This window comes from Megalopta genalis, unplaced genomic scaffold (genome assembly GCF_051020955.1).
Source record: "Megalopta genalis isolate 19385.01 unplaced genomic scaffold, iyMegGena1_principal scaffold0021, whole genome shotgun sequence".
Lineage (NCBI taxonomy): Eukaryota > Metazoa > Arthropoda > Insecta > Hymenoptera > Halictidae > Megalopta > Megalopta genalis.
This window is the reverse complement of record NW_027476091.1, coordinates 155,001-160,000: the sequence shown is the minus strand read 5'-3', so window position 1 is coordinate 160,000 and position 5,000 is coordinate 155,001. Positions and strand designations below refer to the sequence as shown.

General features: G+C 56.1%; 1 pseudogene; it reads right to left on the bottom strand.

Moving 5' to 3' along the window:
• The window catches only part of LOC143260857 (large subunit ribosomal RNA), an 8,995-nt pseudogene that overhangs the window by 2,042 nt on the left and 1,953 nt on the right, over positions 1 to 5,000 (bottom strand).

Genomic DNA, 5,000 nt, shown 5'->3' with positions numbered 1-5,000 from the left:
TAAATCGCCGCCTTCGTTCAACGTTCATTAGGCTGGGTACGGAAGACTCCGTCTTGACTCCTTGTCCGTGTAAGGAGTTTTCAAGTTTGTTTTGAGTTGGGTAGGCTGTGCTACCTACTCCAACTGTGTATAGAAGGTTATTAGGAGGGTTTTGCTTTGCCGCTTGACCGCGGCAGCGGGTGCCCGCCACCGCCCTCCGCAGTGACGGCACTCTGCCACATGTATTCACCCCCTTTCTTCTACACGTCAGCAATAATTATGCAGCGTGCTAGGGTGGCGTGTGTTGGTTATTCTTTGCCTATTGGCGTAACTAGGCGGCTGCACATGGTTGGTGCCCGTCTAGCGAAGATAGGCATGTTGCTGTTGGCGTAGCGGAGCTTCGCCAGCTACGGTAGCGGGTGTCAAGCACCTCACGCAAGCACCGCGGCCGTTCAGCTCCACAAAACCGTGATGGGGAGGAATCTGTGATGGGGAAGGATGGGACTAGGCAGGGCGGGTGCCATAGCCCTTTTTGCCGCAAATACAGACTTGCGTTGCCCGGTCTCCGCCGCGTGGAGGCGGGGTTGGACTTTGGAGACCAGTAGATAGGGACAGATGGGAATCTCGTTAATCCATTCATGCGCGTCACTAATTAGATGACGAGGCATTTGGCTATTTTTTTTTTTTTTTTTTTTTTTTTTTTTTTTTTCTTTTTTTCCGGGGATACGAGCCGGTGACAGGTGGCCGCATTGCCCCGTTATTACGCCTATATGGTAGGCGGCACCAATAAATTCCCCCTTTCCGGTCCCTCACCCTATGCCCGACCGGTCGAACCGCGTAGGTGTTGGGCGGTTCGTCCGCGTCGATGTTCTGCGGTTAAACAATCCCCAGGCTGCCAATCCTCCGACCAAGACCCTCGAGGCGATCACCTTGAGGTCCCGCTGGCCCATCAATCCTGCGCTCAGTAGGCCCCTGCTTGACTTCGCGCTCCATAGTCCTCTCAGCGACAAAGTGGCAGAGAATACGCTGACATCCTCCGTGCCGTTGCTAGAAGCAACTGCACGTCGGAAGCTGGCGTTGTCAGCGTAATACTGGACCTTACGCTTATGCGCAAGATCCAGGATTGTCTGTTCGCTAACCACTTGCGCATCGAGGACCATGCAATCGCCGTCCTTGCATGCTACTAAATCTGGTTTTCTCATTCCCTCATCGGTAGGGATCTTCGGCTCGCGCGCTACCTGAAAACCCCTTTGCACTAAACCACGTGCAAGATAGTCAACTACAGCGTCGTGCCTTCTTATCCGCCCATCATGGGTGCGGTGGCACTGCTGTAGGACGTGGTTAAGGGTCTCAGGCACCGCGCAGCCAGCCCTGCAGAGCCTGTCCTGTCTTCGGCCCCTAGATGTTCGGGACCTAGTCGGAAGGGCGTTGATCCGCAACTTGCAGGAGTTGACGAAGTCTCGTCCTGACAAGAAGCGGGTCCCCTCCGCGACCCATCTGTGCTGCCCCGGGACCCTCTTCGACTCTTTCAAAGCGCTGCCATCGACACTCCCGTGAAGAGCATTCGCCCAACGGCGCGCTTCCCTCTCGGAAGTGTCGATGACCTCGCCGTGATCCATCAGGCGTTGCTGCGCCTTCTGGATCTCGAGTCGAAGATAGTCCCCTGGCAGCCCAGACGCGGCCTCAGAAGACAAGGACAGTTCCTTCAGGCGGCTAAGCCGAATCCTGGGCATACTCCACCGAAGCGAAGCAATACCCAGGCCTCCCGAACCGATGGCGGAATGGAAATAGGCCTTAGGTGTATCGGCCGGTAAACTGAGCCACTTCCTCACCGCACCACGTACCGCCACGTCACACCGATTGAGTTTCCCCAATCCCACAGACCCCAACGACGCCGCATAAAATAAGCTTGGCAACAGGAATATTCGCAGAGCGAATAGTCGCTGTTGCGGCTTAAGCGGTGCACGGGAGATCTTATCCAAATCAGCGACCAACGAGACTGACGGGTCGGAACGCAGACGACCGTCTGGAGTAAAGGGAATACCCAAATACTGCCAGGCGTCCGTCCGCTTCATCGCCACCAGCTTCTGACCACCGAGGAAGAAGTTGCCTTCATCCACGGTAGTCTTCTTCTGGTGGGGAACCGTTCCGATCGAGATGGTAAAAGACTTACCGACATTAACGGACATGCCGCATGATGCCAGGAAGTCCTCCGTACAGTCAAGCAATCGCTGCAGGCCCGTTGTCGTTGAGGCTGCGAGGATTAGGTCGTCGGCGAAGGCTGCCGACCCGATCCTCACCCCGTCGATATCCGCCCCGATGTCTTGGGGGAGGCTCCTGAGGAGTCTGTCCATCACCATGTTGAATATGCCGGGGGACATCGGGTCTCCTTGCCTCACGCCATGCATCGGATGGATGGCATGGGAGTGCCAACCACCCGACACAATGGTCGTGAGAGCATCAGAGTACACCGACCCGACATACTCAATCATGGGAGCGGGACAGCCCCTCAGTTCGAGCGTCTGTAATATCGCGGGGTGAGAAACGGTGTCGAAAGCCTTCGCGACGTCAACCGACGCAACAAAAAGCGGCTTATGGCGCGCATGGGAGTGGCGTAGCAGCAAGTCCAGCAAAAACACGTTGTCCGCACATCCGTCTGTCCTACGGAACGCTCTCTGCCTCCCATCCAATCCGATCAATCGACCCATCCGCCTAGCCAGGACTTTGTGGAATCCTCGCACAAGAGTCGAGGCGACGGTGATGGGTCGAAAATCAGACGGAGAAGAAGGCAGTCCGGTTTTAGGAATGAGCACGGTCCTGGCGTCCCTTAGGTGAATAGGGAGTCTGCGGCACCACATAATGAGGTTATAGATCCTTTGCAAAACCTCAAGGGGGGTTTTACAAAGGAGTCTCGCAGACAGACCGTCAGGACCAGGTGCTGTCTTCCTACCCGGAAGCGCCCTCCGTAGTTCATCCGGATTAACAGGAGACCACAGAGAGGAGATGGTGTCCTCTCGGTTTTCACACGGAGGACAGCTGTCGCGCGCACCTGTCATAAGGGCTTCCCAATAGGGAACCATAACATCTTGAGGGATGCCATGGTCACCTACGGGGCCATCCCTTATGACATCCAAACAGCGCCGGGGGTCCTTACGCCACAGTTCTTGCACTATGCCGTAATTCCTCCGGCGCTGTCTGCGTCGCGAGAGCGGTTCCTCCGGTTGCGCACGGCGGCCTCGACGCACGACACTCGCTGCATGAGGTACCGGAAAGATATCCGCCAGGTAAGCGGTGAGCCTTTCCAGAATATTCCCGCGATCCTCTCTTCCAACCAGGGCACAGATTTCATCCAGGGTATTAGCCTGGAATCCATCGCACCCTAGTGGTTCAAGGCCGCGGAAATACTCCAGGAAGACCCGATCGCTATCCTGGACCTCCACCGCGAGATCGGGCGCCTCAGCCACCGGCTGCAGTGACTCCTGTTGAATGCGGCCAACGTGCTCCATCACAAGCGCTCGGTAGTCCTTGTGCTTCCGAGCGCCCTTGATGGCATCTAGCGACCTGCCAGGCAGGAACCCAATGAGCGCTTGATTGATGAAGCGCACACCCTTCATGGACAGTTCTGCCTCGCGCCGCGCCAGCAAAGACACCTCCTCAGCACTCCAACGTGCCTTTGCTGGCGCTGCGCGGTTCACATCATCTGACCAATCAGGGTGAGCGGACCTCATGTGAACGCCCCTACCGATCTTGGTAGCGAAGGATCTATCGCAGCCTGGGAATTGACAAGGGAAATCGACCGGTCGGGAAGGGGGATCCCCAGAGCTCGGTCCCGGAAGGGGGGAAATTGCTGGCCTAGGGGCGGCAGAGGCCGCCCCTCTACGTGTACCCATCCGAGGCATTGTTTTGTCGCGAGGGCCAACAAAATTACAGCACGAGGGGGCTGGCAACCCCCAAGCGCCAATGTCGCCTGAACCCCGTTAGCGTTACCCGGCGAGAACCTATGGGAGGTGGGGAAGACTTGGACGGGAGAGGCTAATGGACCTAACGAGAGGTCTATATTGCGCATCACCGTCCCTGTAGCTACAACAAGAGAGTCATAGTTACTCCCGCCGTTTACCCGCGCTTTTTTGAATTTCTTCACGTTGACATTCAGAGCACTGGGCAGAAATCACATTGCGTCAACACCCGTGGGGGCCATCGCAATGCTTTGTTTTAATTAGACAGTCGGATTCCCCTAGTCCGTGCCAGTTCTGAGCTGAGCGTTGAATGGCGGCCGAAGAGGACGACCGCACCGATGGGAAACGCCACGGAAGCCTCGCAGCAAGGAAGATCCGCGGGAGGCCAAGGCACGGGACCGAGCTCGGATCCCAGCCACGAGAGCCGTTCACCTCGCCCAGGCCCGGCACGTCAGCCAGACCCGCTTCCCGACCAAGCCCGACACGCCCCGCTCCTCAGAGCCAATCCTTATCCCGAAGTTACGGATCCAATTTGCCGACTTCCCTTACCTACATTAATCTATCGACTAGAGGCTCTTTACCTTGGAGACCTGCTGCGGATATGGGTACGAACCGGCGCGACACCTCCACGTGGCCCTCTCCTGGATTTTCAAGGTCCGAGGGGATGATCCGGACACCGCCGCAACTGCGGTGCTCTTCGCGTTCCAAACCCTATCTCCCTGCTAGAGGTTTCCAGGGAACTCGAACGCTTATACAGAAAAGAAAACTCTCCCCGGATCTCCCGACGGCGTCTCCAGGTCATTTTGGGTTACCCCGACGAACACTCTTACGAGGGCCCGAATGGTATGCGGTTCCGCTGCCGGGTTCCGGAATAGAAACCGGATTCCCTTTCGCCCAATGGGTGTTTTTTGTGCATGTATATAATAACAAAATATGCTGCGATTTATATAATAATAAAAAAATAAAATAAAATAGCTGCGGTTTTTTTACAAGTGTTTAACGTCTTAGGACACCTCATCTACATAGGATTTCTCTTAGGGCTTAGGATCGACTGACTCGTGTGCA